Genomic DNA, 27,351 nt, shown 5'->3' with positions numbered 1-27,351 from the left:
ACTCACTGGTTGATTATTAAGGGGGATTGTATGATTTTTGACCACAATTTATGTGATAAAAATAAGGGATCAAGAATCACGTCACTAGAAACTTCAAGGGGTGCCTGGGTGGCTCAGTCAGTTAAGCGGCTGACTTCAGCTCAGGTCATGATCTCACGGTCCGTGAGTTCGAGCCCCGCGTCGGGCTCTGGGCTGACAGCTCAGAGCCTGGACCCTGTTTCGGATTCTGTGTCTCCCTCTCTCTGCCCCTCCCCTGTTCATGCTCTGTCTCTCTCTGTCTCAAAAATAAATAAACGTTAAAAAAAATTAAAAATTAAAAAAGAAACTTCACAGACGTTTAAGAGAATATTCAAATTAAGCTATATACAAAAAATGAAACTTAGGTTAGATAATAACACACGATACTCTTCTAGATAGGAAAATAAGATATTCTTCTGTGTGATATTTTTCCTTGGCAAGATCCACAACGTGGGCAACTCATTGCAATAATGGAGAGCAGAGCATGGTAAGTTTCACCAAGTTCGTTAAGGGTTTTCATCAAGGGCAAGAATCTCCCTTTGAGGGTAGAAAACTGAAGTCCAGGTTGGTTCAGTGACTTCCTCAATGTCTAGGACCAGTTAGTAGCAGAGCCAAGAGCACGCCTCGGTTCTCCTGATGCCGGCCCTGGTCAGTAATGGTCCCAGCCCTGGCTGTTTTCTTGAGCCAGCCTGAGCACGTACGCACACCTTCAAGGCCATGATTAGTCATGATCATTCAGAATGGATTGTCATGCTTAAAACAAACACACTTTAAATTGTGTTCCAAGCATGCAACTTCCCTGTGATTCCAGCAAAAACCTCTGTTTTCCATCCTGAGAATCACTTACTGAATTCTTCAGGTTTGAACCACAGGCACCCTGGCGCACCAGCATTTCTATGTGGAGGGAGGGTTTTAGGGCCCATGAGCCGCAAGTGATGCCTGCGGTTCAAACAGACACCATGGTGGGGAACACGGCAACTTTTCATATTAAACAATGTGTGTAGCCATGGTGTGGTTGGGGACTGTGGCAATTCAACGAGTCCAACCAGCTCCTTGCTGCTGACTCTTCGGTGAGTCCTTTCTGGCTGGTTGAAGTCAGTACTGTGTGGAAATACCGTCAGAGCCCTTATCTGCCCTGCCCCTCCCGTGTCTCCTCTACTCAACCTCTGTTATGCCACTCTTGACTCGACTCTCCTCCTGATAGTCAGACACACACACACATGCATGTGCACACACATATATACATGCACGTACACACACGTGCACACAGACAGTGCACACAGACTCACACCCATACACACATGCGTGCACGCATACACACATACGTGCACACGCATATGCATGTGCATACACATGCGTGCATATACACATGAGTGCACACACACACACTCACATACATGCACACAGACACGTGCACACAGACTCACGCCCACACACGCCCACATACACGCACACACACTCACACACATATACACACAGACGCTGTCTCTTTCACAGAGCTTTATGCACCTCTTTTTCGGGGGTCAAAAGGCTACCATTCTCTCTTTACCTCTCTCTGAGCCAAACTGTCTATGTGAGGAGTGTGCAATTTTTACACTAGTTGCATTTCAAGGATGTGTGAAATCTTCCAGAGAGCCTGGCATCAGATCAGCAGCAAGGCTACTTTGTTGGCAGCTTGTTCATGATGATTGATCTTAAGGAGAATCTCCTTTCATCAGCTGGGATCATTTGGCTGATTTATTATGATGGCTCATCACCTTGGAAGTTTCCTTAAAGGACCTTTCCGTGTGACATGTAGTCTCCATCAGCAAATACCCTTACATGACATCTGCAGTTTGATACATACCTGGAATATAAACTGTTTTCAGGTTTTAGTTCATGTTCTGCATGGCACACATGGCCGTCTTAGCATTTAGTGCTTGGCCGTTTTTTCCTCCCTCAGTGCCGTTGGCCTGTCTAGGCAATGTGGCCCGATCAGGTGACTTTTCTAACACGGTTCAGATGAGATCTGTTGCATACTGTTTTCAAGGCTTTCTCATGGCTGGAGTGCATCCAAAATGATGCAGAAAATATGAAACTCTACAAAAAATCAGATAAATGGAGTAAATGGACCGATCTTAAGAAAAAACATTTCATCTCCCTCATGCACCAGCCATTCTAACAAGTCTGTCTAGACTATTCTGTCAATTAAACAATCTTAACATTTTATGTATTGTGCTACAGAGTTTCATATAAAGCAAGAATGAAGAAATAGATTTGTCCTTATCTGGTTTTACTTTTTGCTATCAAAATACAGAAATTAATTTTAAATAAGTGTTTGTAAAAGTTATTATTTTTAAATAATAAGATCTTATAAAAGGCTGGTACACTAAAACAATTAACAAAGAACTTTTTAGCAAAAAGAATTCCTAGGAGTCTATTCTTGTCACATAGATGGAGAGAGTGAAGACCTGAATAAGTTCAACACGTACAAAACCATAAGTGCAATGCACATGTCTTCACTTACAAGGTTTCAGTAATTTAATAAACTGTACCATGGATAATATATGCATGTATGCAATATATGCATAGACACATACACATATACTATGCATAGTATATATAATATAACATATATTATAATACATAATATCAATTATTTGTAATATAATATACAATCATGCTATATATACCATTATATGTGTATATTATATATATTCAGAATATATAACATATGCTATATTTTATATATTCAGATACCAGATATCTATAGTATATCTAATGTATTATGATATATAATACATATTATATATATATATATATTATGTGCATGTAATGTAATATATAATGTGATAAGTATATGTGGGTATATATATATATTACCCTGTATAAACACATGATACTTTAGACATAGGTTTATTCTCATGTAAAATATTAACATTGTAAATATATTAGAATATACTATAGATATTGATTAGATATATTTTTGTATAGATTGAATGTATTTCCATCGTACTTATACTCTGTGCAACATGAATGCGTTCGGAAAGGAAGCCCAAAATACTGTGGATAAGCACTATGTGAATAAGATATCTACCTCACCTCATTCTTCATTGTTATTTCTATTAAACATACAAGTTTATGAAGTTGCTCAGACTATTTGCTAATGATTAACAAAAGTAATAATACATTATAGGAATACAGACATTACTTAACAGCTTCATTTCCTCAAATTTTAATTTTGTATTTTAAGTCATTTTAATCTAATTCTTGTATTCAACTGCACTTTAATTGCAAAGTTGCCCTCGATTTCATCTCTAGCTATATTTGCTCTGCTAATCAATTTCAGGAATTGGAGCACCTCTATGTAGGGAATTAGCTGTTTAAAATTGAGTTTGTAAATTTGATTTAAAATACCAATTGGCTCAACATATAATTCAATTAAAGACAATGCAAAAAAACATCATTCACTGTTGACATTCACGGACCATATTTTTCACAAAAGAAAGGGAACAAAAAAAAACTCTGGTCACTCTTTTGAAAACCAAGAAAATACTCCACTTTTTCTCCACACTTTCCAGACTATTCTATTATCTAACATTGGAGGAAATAGGGAGTCATTTTTAGGCAACCAGAATATGTAGTCTGTAAGGGAATTTTGTGAAGAGCCAAATCAAATATATCTAAAATTGGAAGAACAAACCCATATCATTAAATGCAAGAATTTGATATCATGGAGAACATTCTAGATGAAGGGTCAGGGCACTTTGGTGCTACTCTTAATCTTGAAATTACAAAAAAAAAAAGTGTGTGTAGTTTCTTTCACATTCTTTTTTGATGTATTTATGTTAAGATTCCATGACAAAAAGAGCTGAACAAACACACCAACTGAGAGTTATTTTATATTTGTTTTTTTTTTCACATGGTATAAATTATAGTCTCAAAGACACATAAAATATTGAAAGTAAGGAAATGTTTCACAACCAGGAACTTTATTAATATCCCCTTGTACAAAAAGGATTCCATGAAATTTTAGTAGATATAGCTGTTCTAGTTTTTGGAAGTTATGGTTAAAACTAATTTCAAGATTATTTTTAAAGTACAACAAAATTCTGCCTCTGATAATATATAATCATAAATTCCAGCATCTAACAAAAATTGCTATACATTTCTAAAAAGAGAAAACTCTGCCCTATGACCATGATAAAAATATTAAGAAATAGAAACAGAACCAGAAAATGATAGAAACATGTTTTTAGAGAGAGACAAGAGACAAGAGACAATGCCCTTTTAAGAGACAAGGGCAGTTAAGTACCAGTTATAAATATACTCAATTTTTCCAGTATGTTAAAAGAAATCATGAACATAGTTAGAAGTGGAAATGAAGTTGGCAAAGATTTCTCGATAGAAAAATAAAGAAAAACAAAAAAGAACAATTACAGGTACAGCAGGTTTCATCAAATTTAAAAATGTCATTCTTCGAAAAACCATTCACAAATGACTGGGTGTTTGTAGTATTACTTAATTCATAGTTTCAATTTTAGAATACTGTAGAGTATGTTAATGATTGGCCTTTTTAAATTTATTTTTCTTCTCTAATTTTAGCTAACAAAGCCATTTGATCTTTGTAAAACTCAAGATTAATATGAGCTTAAATTTTGCTTCTCATCTGGCAACCTCTCTGTATTTTCATCTGTAGAAGTGATTTGCAGAGTTGGTGCATTTCTAAGTTTTCTCCCATTTATACCATTTTTTTGGACTGAAAGTTCTTAAGTGTAGGATCTTTATACACCGAACACCAGAGCACATGGAGATTTCAATATCCAAAATGCACGGCTTCCAAATGGTATCTTTCTGCCCTGCCCACAGAACTCAATTGGTCAGATTTTCCTCTCGAATTTCTTGTTTCACTCCAGCAGTTCAATCTTATTTCCTGCTTAATTGCTATTCGGAGTGTCATGTTCTCAAAGACGAAAGGTGAACAGAGAGTCATCATCTGGCATCAGCATTTTGGCTGATGGCAAAATCCATGGTCACGAAGTGGAGAAACATGTCCAAAGTTGCACTTGACTCTACTAGATTCTTGGGAGTGCCTGAAAAATGTGGGGCAAGGGAATTTGAAAGCACAGAGTACCTCTGACCTAAATGCAGATCGTACTGTTCTTAGATTCTGAGCAACCTCATTTAGCTAGACTCTCCTTTATTTAATTCCTCCCTGATTCTGGTGATAGGACAACTTAACTCCTGGTTTCTGATTTTCTCTCATGAGTTGCTCTCATGAATTTTTCTGTGTGGCAGATAGGAAGGGTGTGGACAAGATGAAAAGAGCTTTGAATGGGGCTGCTGACCAGACATCATTTTTCTGTTAGAGGTTCCATCATTTTTTACTTACTTTAAGTATTTGTGCCTTTTTTTTTTTAGTTTAGTGTGGCATTATCTTTGATAATTCTGTATGCCGTCAAGCTATCCTTCAAACTTTTTGCCATTTGTTTCAAGTGTATCACCTACTAATCTGGTTCGTGGCTTTTCAGTTTTCTGACATAATAGTAAAAGGAATTCTCACCTGGAAAAGGATCACTATATGGTTCAATAATGATGAAATTACATTATGAAAAGTTTCACATGTACATATTTGTTTTATTAAATTAGATGGGCTTGTAACTGCTAATACATTCTGAATACAGTATCTCAAAGAAATGTCTTGCCTTGAAGCTTTGAGCTGAGTATGTATAATTTTTTTGATCAGTTTGCACAACAATTACATTGGGCGCATAATTTTGGATATTGGACTTCACTATAAATCAGAAAATAGTGAATATTCGGCTGGAACGTTCGGGGCACCATGCAGCACTTAATATGTCCCAGGAAAATTTGACAGGAGAGAAGAACACCGGATTTTGTTGAGTCTTATTTGAATTGATTTTATGCAAAAGCTCATGATTGTTTTTTTTTTCATTCTAATTATTTGTTTAGATGAGCTCAGTCAAGTTTATTACAACCAAAGCAATTGCATCAACAAAAATAAAATGATCGTGCTGATACAAATTTTGTTTCTTTGAGCGACCATATGATACTAAAAATGTTTTCAAGACTCTCTTTGTCTCTGGTGACTTGTGAGGGTCTCCATTTTACATCATTCCTAACAAAAGTGAATTTTATTCAAAATAGACAAAAAGAGGGGTGCCTGGGTGGCTCAGTCGGTTAAGCGTCAGACTTCGGCTCAGGTCATGATCTCGCGGTTCCTGAGTTCAAGCCCTGCATCAGGCTCTGTGCTGACCGCTCAGAGCCTGGAGCCTGTTTCAGATTCTGTGTCTCCCGCTCTCTCTGACCCTCCCCCGTTCATGCTCTGTCTCTCTGTCTCAAAAATAAATAAACGTTAAAAAAAATTTAAAAAAAAATAATAAAAACAAAATAGACAAAAAGTGAAAATTGTCATGGCCCTCTCAGAATCATAAAATTGAGATAAATTGCAAAATTCTTCAGTTTCTTGCTCAACATAACTTTCTAAATTGAAAACTCGTTCTGAGCTTTGCGGGGAATTTCTCAGGTTCCCCAACAACGAAGAACTATGGTAACTGGCCATGCATTCACGTGCACAGCGCCCCCTTGAGGAAAGAAGGATCCCCGCTGGAAAGGCCCATCACTGCCTGCAATGCTGCATCTTGGCCCTTTTTATGTACTCTTTTTAAGTTTATTTGTTTATTTTGAGAGAGAGAGAGAGAGCGCGCGAGCAGGGGAGGCGCAGACAGAGAAGGAGAGAGAGAATCCCAAGCAGGCTCTAGGCTATCAGTGCAGAGCCCGATGTGGGGCTTGACCTCTCAAACCATGAGATCATGACCTGAGCTGAAACCAGTAGTCCAATGGTAAGGGACCGAGCCACCCACGTGGCTCTCGGCCCTTTATAAACAATAACTGGCTTTTCCCCAGGGGCGATTTCAACTTTCTGATTTTTATGAAGCTGGGATTTTGAATGCTGCTCTCCATTACCCAGTTTGGTGGTTTGATTTTACGTATTAGCCTGTGAGTGCACCTGCGAATAACTATGACTCACGAGAATGACTAATGCAATTTGTTTAGGGGATGACTCCGATAGCTTTCAAGTCTCGCACGCAGAACAGACTGCAAGCCACACATCAGTTTACAAACCTTTAGCCTTGAGTTTGATGCTTCATTTATAACACTTGCTACTCTGCCAAATGGTACTGTGGCTCTGATCCAGATCACTGACTGGGGACCCTGCATAGGGCCGTGGATGTCTGGCTCACACAGAGACGATATCCAGAGCATTCAAAAGCAAAATCCAAAAGCAGTAGTCCAATGCCCGGTTCTGTTGGTGTTAATCAAGTGTTTCCTTGTTCACTGTTTCACGTAATGTGCACAAAAGTTCTTAGTGGGACATCAGAGCCATCTGATAGTCCTATTTTATTTGACTAGCTACTTCACCGACCCCTTCTCATTCAGCCAGCTATTAGTGCTACCTTCTAGTCCCAACTTAGAACATTAATCAGAATTTCTTATTCTCCTAGGGGCACCTGGCTGGCTCAGTCAGGAAGAATGTGTGACTCCTGATCTCAGGGTCATGAGTTCAAGCCCCGCATTGGGTGTAGAGATTACTTTTAAATAAACAAATAGATAAATAAATAAATAAATAAATAAATAAACTTACATGTTTTTTCTTACTCTCCTAAAGCCACCCAGAGCTATTCAAACTTATTACTGAAGCAAAGTTTATTTTTAATCAATTTTCCTCATATCTTAGTCTGTCCTTCAATCGTCAGCTCTAGCAGAATTCCAAAGACAATTTGCAGTAAAAATTTTATTGTTTTTAAATGTTTATTTATTTATTTTAAGGGAGAGAGCGAAAGAGAGGGAGAGAGAGAGAGAGAGATCACAGTGGGGGGCGTGGGGGCAGACACAAAAGGAGAGAGAATCCCAAGCAGGCTCAGCACTGTCAGCACAGAGCCGGATGCAGGGTTTGACTCTTCCCTCCAAGAGATCACTACTCGAGCCAAAATCAAGAGTCAAAGGCGTAACCACAGAGCCACCCAGGAGCCTTGCATTGAACATTTTAAAGTCAAGGCATTTTAATAAGTCTACTTACTCATCAAATTTCTCATCCTAAACTTTTTTTTTTACCGTTTATTTATTTTTGGGACAGAGAGAGACAGAGCATGAACGGGGGAGGGGCAGAGAGAGAGGGAGACACAGAATTGGAAGCAGGCTCCAGGCTCCAAGCCATCAGCCCAGAGCCCGACGCGGGGCTCGAACTCACGGACCGCGAGATCGTGACCTGAGCTGAAGTCGGACGCTTAGCCAACTGAGCCACCCAGGCGCCCCTCTCATCCTAAACTTTTGCAAAAGGAAGGGTTATCTCACGATTCTCGGAAAGAAGTGACGGAAACACAAAGTCACGGGCACTGGGCGTTTTGGCCTAAATCTGTACCTAGTACAAAACTGAACGACATACTTATCTCTGTTTACCTAGAACCAGAAAATGTTACTTAGATGTTCACTTAAATAACATTTTGAGGGGCGCCTGGGTGGCGCAGTCGGTTAAGCGTCCGACTTCAGCCAGGTCACGATCTCGCGGTCCGTGAGTTCGAGCCCCGCGTCGGGCTCTGGGCTGATGGCTTGGAGCCTGGAGCCTGTTTCCAATTCTGTGTCTCCCTCTCTCTCTGCCCCTCCCCCGTTCATGCTCTGTCTCTCGCTGTCCCAAAAATAAATAAACGTTGAAAAAAAAAATTTTTTTTTAAATAAAAAAAAAAAAAATAAATAAATAAATAAATAACATTTTGATAACTTAACTGTGAGTACTTAATAAGAATTAAATTTCCACCCTTAATAATTTAAAATATTACACTCGGAATTGTCACTTTTGTAACTTCTATTAATTATCGACAATTCATTGAATACAAGATTTTTAATATTTAGCTCAGAAATTTTAAATAGTGCTCATAAATAGGGATATTAGATAAGAAGATGCATATAATTTCCCAAGCATAGAATTAAGGACCACAGTACTTTTAATTAGCATCTGCCTTTTTAGAAATAAGAGAAAAATATACTAATGTGCTTCTCATTGACCTGATCTTTCTCAGTCTATAAAGGTTATCACACTTAGAATTCAGTAAAACATTTGTCTCTGAAAAGACTTGAGAACAATGCATCTTCTCCTTAGCAAAACGAGTGATAGGTGAAAATGTCAGTTAAATGTCTTTTATTACTGTAATTAGAATTAATTCTCAACAATGAAACAGATTGTACACACACTAATGTAATTCTGTATTGATTTTCGCTATTAGTTATGTTTCCTCTATTACAAGAATTGCTTTTAACTTTATTTGGATGAATATACCTAATGCAGGGTAACTAGGGCCTCCTAAAACAAATATCAGCAGATTAGAAAGCAAATGTAACCACTTTAAATTGAATTTATGTAATGGCACTTAACATTTTATTCATATAATACTTTATCCACGTGCATTAATTTAAAATTCCTACCATAAATCCTAAAATTACAAATTACCTTTAGCCTTAAAGGCAGAGATAAAAAGAAATACATTGCCTAATACCGATTATGGGACAGGAATAAAGTACACATACTCACACGCCTTATGTCAAACTTTCCACTAGTGGTTAAAAATAAATCAATTAAATAACAAGATTCTTTTCAGCTTCCAGGACACGTGTTGCTATCCCTAATCACCCAATCTAATGTGGTTCCTCAAACTCAGTCCTCTCAGTTTTGTCTAGACTCTCCTGCCACGTATTAAACCTCACTTTGAATACAAACTTCTCACTTGGTTTAAAATCCTAGGCGATTTAATCACAGTTGTGTCTCTTTCTTCCTCAATGGTGCTTTATGTTCTATGCAGGCCAGGACCATCCTCATACACTGGTTTTGTAGTGAAACTGCAGGTAATTTCATGTTCTTAAACCAACATGTAAGTGAGTTTTAACAACCCTAGTGTCTGAAATACCCATCAACAGGATGGCAGTAAGGTTATCTGAGCATGGTCATTACATCAAGTACTTTCCTAATTCTATTTTTTTTTTTATGTTTATTTGTTTTTGAGACAGAGAAAGAGAAGGAGAGAGAGGGCAGGAAAGGGGCAGAGCGAGGGGGAGACACAGAATCTGAAGCAGGCTCCAGGCTCTGAGCTGTCAGCACAGAGCCCGACGCGGGGCTTGAACACACGAGCTGTGAGATCATGACCTGAGCCGAAGTCAGACACTTAACCGACTGAGCCACTCGGGCGCCCCAATTTCTTAATTCTCTTTTTTTATCACTTTCAGTTTCTACTTTGGTTTTGTCTTTATCCTAAGTGTTGATCCCGAGAGTTAGTGTCATTTTCGGAGACTTTGTCGTTTTTCCTGAATACGAGTGCTGCTTTTTTGCAACAAGAAGCTAAATTCCTAAGCTCCAGGGTTTGTTGTTGTTGTTGTGTGGTTGTTTGTTTTGGTTTAAAAGAGTTCTCTTCTCCACAATGAACCTGATTCTTCTATTAAATCTTTGCAAGTGGTTATTTTATAATAAGAAATGGCTCTTAGTCCATTGTTTAATTCTGCTAGCGTTTTTCTTTTGCTAAACTCTTAATTATATTTAACCGACTACCACATTACTCATAAAGAATAAAATAACAAAATAATGAATATACTGCACTTTTGCTTTAGAGTCAGCAGGATGCTAACGTAATAAACTGATCATCTAATTCTATAAACACGTGTTTATAAGGTGACTTAAGCCACTTATGCGCAAACTTATGTTGTTAGCACAATTAAGGATTTGGTGTTTTCCATTAGATGGGAACGGATTTGTCTGACTGAAGATGCCACTTTGCATTTGTATAAACAGCAGCGTATCTTCAGGGAATACAGCAAATTTCCACATGTTAAACTGAAGTGAAGTAAAATTGTATATTTTCTGTAGTTGTTTTCTAATGTTACTTATAAGAACAAGCTGCAGGTGAGTATGTCCTAATCACGTTGCTGAGCTACAATTTATAGAAAAAGCAACTTTCCAATGAGAGGATGTAGTCTACATAATAGTAAGAAAAAATGAACTTCAGCTCAGGAAAAACTATTCCATCTTTAATTGAGGCATTGGCAGCTCAAAATATGCTGTGCTATTTAGGCTTATTCTTCCTTAATAATGTTTTATTAATCTTCGATTCTCGATTTTTATCACCTATAACAGAGAGTTGTACTTATTTGCAGACACATGAATATTTGTTAAAATGAACAAAATTAAAATAGAAAAGTGTCTAAAAGTCTCAGAATAGGGCAATAATACGAATTATCTATATCAGATTGTTAAGGATCTTGAGTATCTTAAAATGTACGTAAAAGCCACATTAACTTTTTCAGGCCCCACAATTATGCAAAACCTTACTGACAAATACTCTTTATGGTAAATAATATGGCACGGTATGGAAAACAATATTCTGATGTCAATTAATATGAGCTACATTTCGAACATCTTTTAAAGGGGAACAAATGCAAGTCACTGGCTGAGAAGGCCATCAGATAAAATGTTGATATTTTCTGGCAGATCTCAATTGACTAGGTGACCAAAGGAATATGAGTTATCTTTTCTTGACTAATTTAGGTTGCAGCCAGTAATGAATCACACAGGAATAATTTGGGTAAGAATGCACTTTGCCTTCCTATTTTTTAATATAAAAGTAATGTAGAGTTATTATGGATAATAATGGATAAGCAAAAAAGGAAAAAAGAAAGGAGAAAGAGAAAGCACGAGTGGGGGAGAAAGAGAAGAGCCACTAAATTCTCTACCATTGAGGAAATACGTGTGAACTTCTTAGGATACATCCTTCCCAATATTATCTGTGTATATGAAGATGTGCGCATTTGGGTACATAAGTCTGTCTTCAGTGTCCTGGTCAGACACACAGCTCTGAACGCGCCTGTGGACTTCTGTGCTGCCAGGAATATGTCAGAGCTTTGTCAGACCCTCCTGTGAACATCGCAGTTCCTAGTTCTTTAAGGTTTTTTGGTGAGTCCCATAGTAGTTCCAACTGGGAACACCACCCGAGGCAGCGGTGACGTTCAGCAAATTCCCACTGATTGTTTTTGACAAAAGTCCTAGGGCCACAGCTGATCACACCAAGGAAGTTCTGAGTCAGGTCAGCTAAGGCAAACCTTGATAATAGAGCTTTCCTGTGAGATGCCAGAAGGGTCAAATGGTGACAACTATCTCAGGGTCCAAGCCCATTCTTCCCCTACTGGGACGCTAGGCTGCTGGTTTTCACGGCCTCTGTGGCTGTGAGGCCGTTGCTTTTCAATGCTATCTCAGAAAGGGAGAAGGGCATGAGATAAAAATGAGTCAAAATGCCACAAAGCTCACTGTTCCAAAGAATTTCGGCAGTATTTCTAGAATAAAGGTTCCCCCTACTGTTAGTTTTCAAAGTTCAGAATGCATTGATTTTGAGGATTTTTGCCAGAGCTCACACACTCTGTTCATGGAGGGATACGTTTGCAGAGGTCCATACTCTGCTGTCCTTGAGAGGTTTCTTATCTCTCAGTATGATTTAAGGATGTGAAGTCGTCCTGACACCAAAACGTTTAAGAATGGAGGTCATAGACGAATACAGAGACGGCAAGGAAATTTTGTCCCCAGACAATCCTGGCAATACCATTTGGTGGCTTTTGTTCTCTTCTCTCAGCAAAATGATATGCTTCCTTTAACGTCCAATGCATCCACTGATTCAATAATAAAACTCGGCAAATGCAAAGACACGTGAAAACACATCAAGGTACAACCCTCTCCAAATACATAAATAAAAAGACCGTTGCAATTTGATCTATTGCTTTGGATTATTTTTAGAGTACAGTACAGCATATTGATTTCCATTATGATTATCCAAAAAAGAACACTCATAAGTCCTGATATAAATAATAATCTAAAATAGATCTTATTTCATATTCTACTGTAAACTATCATTTGAACGAGGATTACTTTCAAAGATGAGTTGATTTGTTTAACTTGAAAAAAACTCAGGAGAAACACTGAGGATTTGGTATAGATGCTAAAATTTAATTTGTTTGAATTCTGTGTGTGCCATCGTTAAGCTCGGCATCAGTAGATACTGACCACAGTCCTTCATTATGTTATTGCAAATAACATTCCCTACTATGTATTCCTTCCATATATGAACATTTGTGTGGGAATATTTAAGCGAAACAGAACATGAAACTTAATACTAATATGGACATTTGATGCTATTTTATCATGCACGTAAATACAAATTGTACCTAATGATTCATTCAGTAAAACATATTTGGTATAATATGTTATGTTCATATACAGTATCTTATCAACAAGAAATATAAGTCTCTGATGTGATCTGAAATGAGGTATGACCCTGCATGTCTTTTAAAAGCTACTGTGACTATATTTTAAAACAAATTTAAGCACTATTGTGACCAGAACATGTTGTGTTGAAAAAGAATCCATCTGACAAATCACTGGAACACAAACAAGAAATAAACACGTGTCTGGAGGAGGCAGCTCTCAGTAATGAGTTTCTGACAGTAGGGAGGCTTAATAGATTATTAATTACCAGGGTACGTGATGTCACAGCCCCTACTGAGAGGAGTTCCTGGCACTATACCTTAATAATCATACCTGTGGACTCTGCGTATTCTCTGACATCATGACAACTGTAGCCACCACTTTTCCAATGAAGCCTTTCTCTGATGTGGCGGTGTTCACGGAGAACTTAGTAACACCAAAGGACCAAAGTCAGCTCCGATTCTCATAGCCTTCCTGAAGCAACTCCATTGGGATGGTCTCCAGAAACCAAAGATCTTGTATTTTAATATAAAGAGTAACATATAATACCTGTATCCCATCTCCCTGGAGGCCTAGTAGCATTCCTTTCTCAGACTTTGTCAGCTTTCAAGAGGAAATATGGTTTATCAGAGCATGAAATAAATGGCATAGGAGGAGGCCACAGTGAAATCACTGGCACACCAGCTCAGGAAACCACGACAGAGGGTATCCTGGCTGAAAAATGTTTATAGTCATGGAAGCCCTGTCATTCCTTTGTCCAGAGTATAGAATAGAGCCCTTAAGCTAGTTGACATTAGTTACAGTATATGCTAGACCTGAGAATATGGGGATAACATAACCAACCTATTAAAGTTGATTATATATACATATATACACATACATATATATGTATATACATATAGATATAATCTATATATGTGTGTATATGCACACATTTATATATATAATTTTAAGCTAATTCTACAAAGCATATAAGATTTATAATGTATTTTAACACATATGCTGTTTTCAACAGAGTATGCATGTGCATTAATGTAACATCAAATTATTAGAGAAATTATTTTCTCAGTGTTGGCACAAGGTAAATTATATCTATATCCATATCTACATCTATATCCATATCTATATCTATATCTATATATGTATCCATATCTATATATAGATATGGCTAATTACATAACTGTAAGTGCAACTATATATAGTTATTTCGTTAAGGCCCAACCCAACATTTCACAAATATTACATCTATACATCTTGCCAAGGGGTTTAAGTCTTTCAAAGCACAATCCCATACTTAAGTATCTGTTAGGAAGCCAAGAAACCAACCAGCAAGTGAATAAATCACCCAAATCCTCAAAAATAATACTAACAACCATCAAAGTGATAAGACTCTAAATAGATGACCAGGGAAACAACATTCAGACAAAAACATATAATCTATGTGAAGAAAAGCATGGTAAAGTTATTTCCTATAACTCAATAAAAATAGACAAAGAGTATAATGAATATTTTGTTAATGGAAAAGAATGGTCCATAAAAATAAAAATATTCAATACTAAAGGTATTCAAAAATTACAAATGAAAACTATTCCAAAGTAATATGCTGTCTACTTTTTTTAATTTTATTTTAATAATTAGTGCTGGTGATGCTATAAGGAAAGAGACATTTTTTAATGTTATTTGGGAGCGTGTAAATTGATACATTTCTTGAAAGAAGTTTGACTATGCCCATCAGAGGTCCATAAAGTATTATTACAATTTGATCTAGCAGTTCTATTTTTAGAAAGGTTCCTAATCAGAAAATGTATTAAGATAAATGTGAATAAGGGTTTTTCATGGTTTTAAAATAAAAAGAAATTTAGAAATATATAGTCAGAAATATAGAATATGTTTAATGTATTTTGAAGTCACTTATGAGACTCTTAAATAAGTTTAAAGATAATATAGATGCATATTTAATTGAAATATATTATGTTAAGTAATTGTGTAGATATATCATGGATTGAAAAATGTTTTCAGTGAATGAAAATAGTAAATTTTATAAATACTTAAGTGTGTGTGTGTGTTTGTGTGTGTTGTGTGTGTGTGGTTTTCTACATAAAAGCCCAGGAAATAGAGTTGTAGATCAAAATTTTCTCATTATCTTCTTGAGTGAAGACTTGAAGCAATGATTATAGTCTTTTTTTTTTAATTTGCTTGAATATTTTCTGAAAGGAAAATTAACTAATTACTTAATCAGATAAAAATTAGAAATAATTGAGATCAGTTCAGATATCAGTTTATCATAATTCACTACCATGATCTTGTCAATAATTAGTCTTTGGCTACAGTAAAGGATGATGATCTCAAAATGTTATAATAATTTGATTCCGTTCTTTTTAATCTAAGTTACTTTATATTTCATTATTTATTCAAAAAGGCTTATTAAAATTTTCTATTACATAGAATTTAAGGAGAGAATTTGATTTTACCTCTGTTTCTAGAAGAACATGTGAATGAGTATCTGCATATTTATTTTCTGCTGCTGTGTAGTAAAATATGACAAGTGTAGCAGCTTTAGACAATGCACATTTACCACCTCAGTTTCTGGGATTAGGAGTGTGAGCACAGCTTAACTGGCCCTTCCGTTCAGGAGCTCATTAGGTTTCAACCACAATGTTGGCCAGAACTGTGATGTCCTCTGAGTCTTGGAATTCACTTCTAAAAACTGACGAGTTATTGGTGGAATTCAGTTCTTTGACGTAGTAGGACTGAGGCCTCAGTTCCTGGAGATTGCTTGATATTCAACAACGGGGGACTCTCTTCTTAACATGTGAGTTTGCTTCTTCAAGGCCAATAGGAGCGAGTCTCTGTTGCTTCCTGCTTTTGATACCAAGAGGTTCCATTAACTGATTAGGTCAGGAGTCCCCAAGCTAATCTCCCTTATCAGTTACCTTCAAGCCAATTAACTAGGGATTTTAATTATGTCTGTAAAATCCCTTCATTCTTGCCATATAACATTACCTAACCAAGAAAGTGCCACATTATATTGGTTTGAAGCAAATCGTAGGTACTGCCTACACACCAGAAGAATCCAGTACCATATTATGACTCAATGGGGATTATCTCAGGGTATGTTATAAAACATATAAGGTACTTAAAAGACATTCATAAAATTCTCAGTGAGTATCCCTGTTGTCCCCATCTGCTGAAACTGACTACTTGATATATTTTATCCACTAGTTTCTATAAAATTTCTATAAAAGTTCTCTGATATTTTAATAGAATCACAATATTTATGGAGTACTCTTGATGTAAAATTTTAAAACACCTTCAAAAGTCTCATAGCAACTTCATGAGTTATCTGTTTTTATTCACTTACACAAATGACTTAACTGACCACAGTGCGAAAACTTAAATGCTTCATTTAGGTATATGAAAAGTATTCCAGGAAACCGACGTTGAGCTCCAGTGTGTTTGGATGAAGCAACACCGTTATGATTCAAGATAATTATGGATGCCAAAAGACTATGCTACCTTGCATTTGAACATCAATTATCTTTATTTATAAATAATAAACTCTGTTAAATGTTACTTTACCACCGTATCTAAATTCCAGCTGATAGACATTAGTGAGAATCATAAAAGTTGGTTTTAGAAAGCTTCATGCCAAGGAAATTCAACCATAGGAAAATTGTTTTACAAGTTAACAGAAGCCTTTGAGCTTCAACATACACCTGAAGTGGAGATTCTCATTTTATAAAAACTATCCATTTTCAGAACTTCAGGAGTAATTGATTTCAAATGCATTAAATTACAAAATGCATACTTTGTAACAAAAGCCCAAAAGTCATTGATAAAAGCACTCCTCAACCATTCAGTTTTTCATTATAAAGTGTTTTAATTTGTGTCAAGCACACTATAAAGTACTAGAGATTCAGAGATGAGGGTTTCTGCTGCTAATAATTTGGATCAAGTCCTTTATTAGAACCAACTTTCACAAGGAAAACAATAAAACTGCAGGCAAATAGTCTTAATGACCTAAATGCATAGAAGAGCTGTCAGGATAATGGGAAACTGGTCGGACAAATTCTCAGAAAAGTCCTAAAGGAAGAGATGTAGGCAAAATCCTTGAGCATAAAAATGTTTTTGTCCTCTTAGCCCTGATAATTCAGCAAAGGTAGGTCTTGGTTCAGAAGTCTCATGGAGTGGGCAGAAAGAGAGTGATAATTTACCTCTACGATGGAAATTGTATATGAACTCCTCGTCATATTAAGCTGAGGACTCAAAGGGCTTTCCTCTCCAGGTAACAGTGAGCTACATGTAATTCACTTTCATAATCCCTGATCTCCACAAATCTAAAAGGAATTGGGGGATTTATTTTTTACCTGAGACTGAGTTAAGCAGAAGAAAAAATCAAAATGACAAAATAATAGTAAAACCAATAACGAAATTTATTCATAATAGCCAACACAATATCGAAGAAAAGTTAGAGGACTGACACTGCCCCTTACTTCAATTCTTACTAGGAAGCTACAGTTATTAAGATACTGTGGTATTGGTAAAAGAATAGACAAAGCAATAAATGGGATACAATAGAGATCCCAGAAACAGAGCCACATTAACATAGCCAACTAATCTTAGATAAAGGAAAACGCAATACAATAGAGCAGACATTTTCCCCATAAATCGTGTGGAGCAACTGGGCATACACATGCAAGGAAAAAAAAATGTTTTACATAATAAACACAGTGCATTTCCTTCCAAGCTTTCCTTCTGCCTAGGAAACAATCTGCATTTCCACTCCCATTCCCCCATCTTACCTGTATGATGCCAGATTCTTTTCCAAGCCTCGATTAAATACTATTTATTCACAGAGAATTTACCTGAATCCAGACACTTGGTTGAGTTGCCACCTTCTACACACTTATGGCAACACGTAGTTGTTTTTTTGTTGTAAAAGTTAATCACAACTTTCAGAATTATATGTATGCTTACTTATGGTAACAGAGCCCTCTTTTCTTCTTTTCTCTACCTTCCAATACAGTTTTTTTCTCACTTCACAAACTCTCTCAAGAGTCCCTTTAAGTCCTGACTGCCACAAAATCCCATGAGAGAGAGAGAGCGCGCGTGAGTGGGAGAGAGGGGCAGAGGGAGAGAGAAAGAATCTTAAGCAGGCTCCACACTCAGCACAGAGCCTGACTCGAGGCTCAATCCCATGACCCTAGGACCATGACCTGAGCCAAAATCAAGAGTTGGATGCTCAACTGACTGAGCCACCCACGCGCCCTCAGACTTGAGGCTGGGATAGGCTTCTCCTTGCTTCATGGCCTCATCTCCTTCAAATCTTTGCTTATATATTATCTTTACCACCTAGACATTCTGCATTCTTCCTATAGGAGAATCTACGTGGGAATCTAAGTGTTAGTCAAAACAATACATGTTGCTCCCTACAAATTAGAATTCGGGAATTTGATCAGATAATTTTAATTGCGAATGGAATTAAACTAAGATATCCATCCAGTTATTTTTATCTTTTGTGTTAGTCGTACCTCCCCCCCCAAAAGCCCCTGGATGGTTATGTTAAACTGGACATTTTTTATGAAAACTGCTGAATTTTCTGAGTCTCATTGACATTAATTTTAGGGCAAAAAATGAGTTTCCAATTCTACCTCAGAAAATAACTATCAAGGTTTGATTTAGAATGTCTGCTACCTGTACAGTCTAGCAAAGATTTTAAAATATGGCTATGACTTGAAACAGATAATATTGTTCTCAGTATACTTATACTGACAAATTCATAAGTCATTCTAAAATAGTCTGCATCAAATATCTGAGTACAGAAAGCGCTCACTAATGCAACTTTCTTCTGTCATAATGCCCCTGATTCACCTCTCACTTTGTATATTTTATACTCCCCATTTTCAACAAATGGAAGTGAGCTTGATTAAACAGATTTATCAACCTAAAAGATACCTGGTAGTAGTCAATAGCAATGTTTTTCATTTTCTAGCCTACGTTTAAAACGCAAATGGTGTAATTTACTGGATAAACGTATAAAACGTGCTCCATATTTTGTGTTATGGCCTTAAAAGCTTTTTGAAAATAAATATTAATATTGAGTAAGCATTTCCTCCCTGTTTTAAGTAAAATTTATATTTAGGAACTTCACGGAATCAATTCATAGAAATGGAAGAACAGCGGGGAAAGCGGAAAGCTAAATAAATTATACGCAAATTGTAGAAAGCCACTGAGGAAGTGAAATAGCATTGCCATTCACATTTAATGCTTTCTTTATCAGGGTATATAAATTGTACCTCTAATAGGTTGACTGTACACTTGACTCACTTTAGCCCATCTACAGGCCATTTCTCGAAAGCAAGAAAGTTGTTTAAGACTGTTGAAGACTTAAGGTGCATGAAGAACATCTGAAGTCAAAAGATATTCCAAGAAATTGATCAACTACATAGTTTGCCCAGCCTACTGTTCTAGCTGCTGGCAACTAGGTAGTTGTAAGTGTAAATCAAAACCCTTCCAAGCTAGATGTCCACCACTGTGGGTACTCACACGGTATTTTTATCAAATCTCATTTCACTCGTCCTTTGAATGGGATGATTGATTGATTGTTCACAGCTTGCATGACTGTGCTGCCCTAGATTCATCTCGACTCTCCACTCTCCAAACCGAGTTTGCATCATTGACTTTCTGCCAGCCATTTGGCTGCCAGGACACAGAGTGACATTTAATGATCTTTCAACATGGCAATATCACATTCATCACTCTTTATCACTTGTGACAGACCTAAATTCAAATGCAAACATGAAATGGAGACTGACTTCAACCCAAACCGGGATATGCTTGTGAATTGACATCTATCAACACAGACTGACAGGATACATGGAAGAGGACATAATCTGTTGCTTGTACAATAATTAAAAAATACTAGTTGTGAGACTATCCTGAGAAGTGAAGGATATTTTAATTTCATGAAGCAATAGTTCTTATAAAAAGCTTTGAGGTGCAAATAGTGTTATCTCAACTGTCATATCAACTAACATCAAATATCTATAACTTGGAAAAGATAATTTACTTTTAATGTAATCTTCTGCCTTATAAACTAAATATCATAATATCCATGCACATTCCTCAGAGGGTTCTTAAGGAGAGAGGGGGGAATTATAACAATCATATAGAAGAAAAGAAAAATCAGGATAATTATACATTTTTCTAAGCTCCTTCTTCCTCTGACTTGGCTTACCCTGCTCTAGGCACTCTTAGATTTTACACTGCAGTATTTTGTTTTGTTTTCTAAATGAAATATCCCCCTGATGCTTGCATTCTCCCAATATCCACTGACATTTGGGAATAATAGAATATCGGTAATGTATTTTAGTACTGCTTAAAAAGTAGTTGTTAAAATGTATACAAATAAAGATAAGAAACGTGTGCAAGGAATTCCTATTTTTGCAGCCCCTCACCTATTCTCACTCACTTCACAAAACTTCACTTCCTTTCTAGAAACTAAGAGAATCTTTGTTAAAAGCAATATCAACAACAACAAAATCGTTAATTTAAAAAAATCGCTGTTTAATCATTTCAGTTAAATGAAGATAAAATTACTTCAAAATAAAATGTTGACACTAACTTCATGAAATCAGCAACTATGTATTTTCCTATATACTTCTATATCCACAGAAATTGATGTGGAATAAATAAATATAGAAGTATATTGAACAGACTATCATAAAACTGTTAATTTCATAATGAAGGACAGTAGCTTTTCTTATATGTTGCAATATAAAAAAAAAGCCCTCTTATTACACTATGAACCCTCTAAAGTATATCTCTAAAAAAAAAATTCTTTGACCTAATCTTCCTGTACTTTAGGCCTATGGCAACTTCTGCCTTTTGCCCTAACTTTGATAACTGGAGTACCTTTTGTTCCACTGTCAAATTCTGTAAGAATAGAGAACTATGCTTTGTATGTAAGGTAGGGCCAATTACAGAATTTATCATACTGTAAGTGCTCAGTGAATAATTATTGAGTGAAATCGATGCCCTAAAAGCATTTAGCCTCAAGAACCACAAGATGCTTATGGTGTTATACTTCCAAAGTGGCTGCTGGGGGAACCCCACCAAGTTCCCTCTTACCAGCAAGGGCATCTGTCCCTCAGCCTGTTGGTGTTAACTGTGAAAAATTCACAGCTGCCTCCTTTCCCAGAGAATTTTCTTCAGCCAAAGAGAGCCAGCTCACTCAGGGAACCATCCCTCTCCACCTGGAGTGGACTTTGTGTACAAGATGCAGACTCCTTGCCTCAAGGCAGGACCAACTCTGTGGAGGAATTTCCAGAGTCCATTTCTCACTGGGAGTACTCCCGCAATAAATCACTCAAACAGGAATTCTCATCTTACACTCTGTTTCTAGGGAAGCTGATCTAAGGCACTCGGTGCTGTAAGTGCTCCTAGAAAACAGACTCAAAGGATAATGTCCTGGATCCTCATCACTTGCCAGCTAATCACAAGGACTCCCCCCTCTCTGGTGGTAGGTGGGTAATGAACGTCTATGGCGTCCATAGCAATGTGATTCCAATGTGTTTGAGTTTGGATTGGATACAGGTGCCAGTCTCAGAAATTTGAGAAGTATGGAAGAAATAGCAACTGTAGAACCGGATGGCTATTTCTCAGCATGACTTATTCATTTAAGAGTAGAAATAACAACCTTCAATAATCAGATTAGCAATTGAAAGCCAAGTGTGAGAGAAAGACTTCACGGTATTTACATAGATCCTCATCTCTGTTCAAAAACAGACAAAGCCCAGTACCGGGTACAGCATTTAATTCTGAGAGTGGCAAACATTCAGGGAAGTCTCACACATTCAAGTCTCTTTGACAAGGAAGGAGCCGGGCCCTTCACGATGGTATGAGAATATCTTGGTAGATGCATTTGAGAATGTTGAATCCTTCACGTCTGCTGTACCATTTGAATCTCCAAATATGGTCCATCCTCCCTTGTAAAAACAGAGAGACCCTCTTGCTGAAAGAAAAAGCAGAGCATTTAAACTCAGAAGATACTTTACAAGAAAATTCTTTTCCACCACAGAGTTTGTCCTCTCTCCCCCTGACCATGATAGAGTAATTTGGATCAAATTGCAGCATAACTGTCCTGGGGAAATGGCAAAACTATAAATGGAGAAGAAAGATTGTATATTAAAGGTGCTGATACTGTGAATAACATGCAATAGTGAATGTGTCTGAGAATGAATCCTGTGGTTGTTAGAACAAGAAAGGGGGAATATAAAATTGTAAGGAAGAGTTTATACAGGAACATTATACAGGATCCAACACATTGGCGAGGACCCAGTTGACAATTTTATTATGCTTGGCTCTTGCAAGCTTAGAAAAAGTGACAAAAGTGATGGTTAATAATAAATGGAGGACAGACGCCAGAACTGTCATAACAAGCTAGCAAAATGGTTCAAGAGTCTCAGAGAAATCAGTGTGTTAGAATCAATCCATCATAAATCCAACTTAGAACATGGTTCTAAGTGGACTCTGCGTGGGCTCTGAGCAGCTTCCAATAACCAGTGGGTAAATGCAATGGGAAGAGAGATTCTAAAATACCAGAAAATCTCAGTAGTAGCTGTTTCTTTATTTTTTATTTAAAAATTTTTTTTGTTTCATTTTTGACAGACAGAGAGAGACAGAGCACGAGAGAGGGAGGGGCAGAGAGGGAGACACAGGATTGGAAGCAGGCTCCAGGCTCTGAGCTGTCAGCACAGAGCCCGACGCAGGGCTCAAACCCATGCACTGTGAGATCATGACCTGAGATGAAGTTGGGGGCTTAACCGACTGAGCCACCCAGGTGCCCCAGTGGTAGCTATTTCATTCGCATGGAAAAAAATTCAGTTGAGTAAATTTAAGGATGAAACTGGCTTTATCCAACAATTCATGAATTGGTCGTCATCTCACGTAACAACAGAAAAGAAAGCCCTGTCAAGCTGCAAAAATGGAATAGTTTTTAAAAATAGAAAGTGAGCAGAACAGAAGAAAATCATTAGTAGCGAATACACCGTTTGAGGCAAAATTACCTTCCTAAGGGGAAAAGAAGGGGATCTATTGGGTGGATTATCTCACTAGTGCTGACCAGGTAACTTAATGTTGACTGATAAAGTATTACATTCCTGGAAGGTTGAAACTACAGTTAGGTTAGGTACTAAATCTTAGGTGGCTCATGTGTAGTTTAGTACAAGTGATTCCATTTGGGGCCTCCGGTATCCCCAGTAGCAATAGGAACAATAAGATCCTGGAAGAGCGGAAGCCAGTTGGCAGCATTTAACCATCAGAAGCAAGGTGAGTATGACGGTGTTAGCTGGAAACAAGCTTGGAATGTCAATCAGGGATATGACCAGCAAGTGTCTGTAAAGATGGGATTATAGGGGCACCTGGGTGGCTCAGTCGGCTGAGCGTCTGACTTTGGCTCAGGTCATGATCTCGCGGTGTGTGAGTTCCAGCCCCGCGTCGGGCTCTGGGCTGACAGCTCAGAGCCTGGAGCCTGCTTTGGATTCTGTGTCTCGCTCTTTCTCTGTCCCTCCCCTGCTCACGCTCTGTCTCTCTCTGTCTGAAAAATGAATAAAGCATTAAAAATAATAATAATTAAAAAAAAAGATGGGATTGTTGCACTGTGTGTCTCCGAGAGCTGCACTGATGGACAGTGAAAAATATTTAATGCATCATTAGAAGAGATTAAGAGTGAAGATGCTGAGGCCAACATTTTATCCATTTCTAGATCTAAGTCAGTTCCATGGATGGAGAGGTCCGATCCCCATTAGATGGCCCTTGTAACACTAGAAGAAAGTTACCTTTCCAGGTGTTATCTTCCCAGTCTTCCAAGAAACCTATGATCATTTTCTGGGGTAACCATACACTGGGCAAGTCGGCTGTCAAGTTCGAGGGCAGTGGGATATAGGGCAAACATGAGGCTCGAACAGTAATTGGAGTTTTACCCAGAACCATCCCCAAATCTGCCTACTGCGTACATGGAGCACTCCATAGTCATTTCTTCAGATGACACATAAATGACTTACATGGACATTCTTGGTTGTTTATAATACTCTCAATAAGACAAGAGCTACTATAATGGGAAAATACATGTGGAAGCCTCTGAAACTGCCCCTTCCCCACTCTCAAGATAACACATAAAAAGCAATAATGTATCCCAAGGGAATGACCCAAGTAGATACCCACACTAAGAGATTCAAAGGATGTACTTAATGTAGAAGTCTGGCCCCATGCGTAACTGGGTAGGTCGTGCCAGGTAATGGGAGACTACCGCAAATTACACCAAGCAGTAGCTAAGGTATTTTCAAAACACCTCTTGTGATTTTTGATATGGCTCTGCCCCACGAAAGTTATGTTTCAACAATTAAAGCAAACTAAAGATGTCTAAAGATACACAAAAGCTAGAAGAGCTTATCGCCAGCAGACTCACCTGTAGAAAATGTAAACGAAAATCCTCCAGGCAAATGGATGTTAACGAGACTCAGTGTGCTGATAATTTTGCAATACGTACAAACATTGAATCATTGTGTTGTGCACCCTGAAACTAATGTAATATGTCCTTTATACCCCAATTTAAAAAAACATGATACTTAAATATCAATATAAGTAGAATTAGCTCTTATTATCAAATAAATGATCAGCATTACCTGACTACAAACTTAATTTTGACCATAAAAACAATAGCTGGCTTTATTTGTATATTAAAATTGAAGAATCCTTGTATTCATTGTTATGGGATAGCTAGGAAAATATTTACCTAGTTGGTGAGATTATTGCTGTGATTCTGCATTGAAATGTGATTATATTAATAATTTATGTAGAAGCTAATACATCATTTGTGAACATTATAAACTGATACTACTAAATAGTCTTGAGAAATAAGCCTACATCTTTATATAACTATTCTTGAAGGGCAGATACTGAGGTTTTCTGAAATATTGTATCATATTGCAGCAAGAACATCTAACTTAGCATATGAACCCAATGGTATAGATTCGCTCAAGGACTCTTGCTGTGAAAAGTAATTGAAAATATTGTCAATTCTCCCACTCGGACAAGACATGTAATTTTAGACCAACCTCCAATATTTTCACAGTTACTGATTCATTCTTTATTCCACTCATTTAATGTGAGAACTTGACAAATATGATTTTTTCCTATCCCAAGTCATTGTTTGAATCAGTCTTCTCATTCGATCAGTATACATGTCAAAGACAAATATTAATTTACACATCACCACAAGCTAAAATACTGAGTAGGAAATAACATAATCAATGTAAAAATATTGCGTACACTATATTTAAAAAATTGAATCAACTGAGATCAAACACGGAATTCACCACTCACTCTCGGCACAGGTACAAAGTATTTGAAACACTTCTCTGCTTATCAAGACATGCTTGACTTTGAAGAAACCTAAGCCATTCGATTTTTATTAAAAGCCTTATAACACCCCCCCACACACACACACACACATATCTTCCCATGTTAACAAATAAGGGCAATAGATGTAAAATATCAACTGTTACCTATCTGTTTGAATTAATTACCTTGGACTAGTAAGGATGTAATTTCATTGTAATTTTATTTACCATAAGCTCTTTTGACTTGGTCCTGTCAGTGATGATTGCAATTCACTGAAGACCATTTGTTTGCATTCCTTATTTAAAACGGAAAACAAAATAAAAACATTCTGCTATGCCTCTACTTTTGCTTGATTTGGGGACAAAAAGTGTAGAAGATACACTGAACTTAAAATAATCAATCCTATCCATGAAAAGACCGAAGTTTGATTTAGGGAGCAAACATTTCAATAAGTGCTGCTTTGATCAATTATATGTCAGAAGACAGATAAAGAGTAATGGAAACTTGAGTGAAATAGCAAATTCTGTTCTGAGGATTCATGTCATAATTTAGAAAGGAGGTACTAATTACTCTGGTCTTCTTAGCACTTATCCCCAGAGCCAGAAAAATATTCTTACGTGTTACATGTTCAGTCCATACAGTGGATGATTCTCCTGGTTCCTAGTCACGTCTTGCCTGATTTGCTGCAATAGCTCTTCCCCCATCTTATTCCCATTTATTCTACTCTCTCCCAAACAGCTGTATCATTTTTCCAAAACTATGTGAGGTTGTATCATTCTTCTACTTAAATATAAATGGCTTCTCGTTAAACCTCGACAACCCCCCAGCGATCGTTCATGGTCTGTGAGACTTTCCATGACCTGGAGCCCCCCTACCTGGTTTTCCAATCTCCTCTCATGCTATTATCCATTATGCCCCAGCCATTCTGGACTTTTCTGAGATACTTTAACACACATTATCGAGACTTATAAAAACTTTAATATTTTCTTTCCTTTTTCCCTGGGTTAATTTGCTTCCAAACGTTTGTGTGACTCATTTCTTCTCAACATTTAAGATATTCGTCAACTGCCACCTGATCACCTGTTTGGAATGCCTCTTTTGTGGCCTTCAGTCCCTCTCCCTTATCCTACTTTGTTTTTATGACACTTATAACTAATTTTAAGTTATGTTATGATTTATTCATATTGTTTATTATATATATTCCTTATGTTTTGTTCTCTGCCATATCCCCAGCATATGTATTGCTATGGCTGGCAATACATATTTGTTTTATTTAAAATTTTTCAAGCGTTTATTTTTTTTTTCGAGAGAGAGCATGTGAGCAAGCGGGGGCAGGGCAGAGACACAGGGAGACACAGAATCCAAAGCAGGTTCCAGGCTCTGAGCTGTCATCTCAGAGCCCGACATGGGGCTCAAACCATGAACTGTGAGATTATGACTTGAGCTGAAGTCAGGAGCTTAACGAACTGAGCCAACCAGGTGCCCCAGTAATACATATTTTTGAATGTCTGTATCTAGTTTTGAGGTATGATGAGAAGAAAAAAATAACCATGTAGATATATGAAATATTAAAAATAAGGCATGCAGTTATAATAGTAAAGCCAATATATAACACAAACATTTGGAAGTTTGCAATGACT

The sequence above is a fragment of the Prionailurus viverrinus genome, chromosome D3 (assembly GCF_022837055.1).
Source record: "Prionailurus viverrinus isolate Anna chromosome D3, UM_Priviv_1.0, whole genome shotgun sequence".
NCBI classification, from domain to species: Eukaryota; Metazoa; Chordata; class Mammalia; order Carnivora; family Felidae; genus Prionailurus; species Prionailurus viverrinus.
Note: the sequence above shows the minus strand (reverse complement) of the source record.